Consider the following 203-nt stretch of genomic DNA (forward strand, 5'->3'; position numbering starts at 1 on the left):
GGACGGGGGAGGGTACAGCTGGCTCTGCCTCTAGATAGGAGGAGCCAGCTGTCACTCACGCAGCTGGGCGGATCCAGACATAATTGTCGGATTCATTTCCAATTTCCTTTATTTTCGTCTGGTGATCCTGCCAGCAACACACTTCCTGTCCTCGTGTGACAACGCTCATTCCCTGCACTGTATCTCTGGAGGAGCAGTGTTGC

The 203-nt window shown here is 53.7% G+C and overlaps 1 protein-coding gene across 1 annotated transcript in view; it reads right to left on the minus strand.

Moving 5' to 3' along the window:
• VAC14 (Vac14, PIKFYVE complex component) overlaps positions 1 to 203 on the minus strand; it is a 36536-nt gene that overhangs the window by 18831 nt on the left and 17502 nt on the right. The gene's annotated exons all lie outside the window — the stretch shown is intronic.

This window comes from Nanorana parkeri, unplaced genomic scaffold (assembly GCF_000935625.1).
Source record: "Nanorana parkeri isolate BGI_ZX_2015 unplaced genomic scaffold, ASM93562v1 scaffold2766, whole genome shotgun sequence".
Lineage (NCBI taxonomy): Eukaryota > Metazoa > Chordata > Amphibia > Anura > Dicroglossidae > Nanorana > Nanorana parkeri.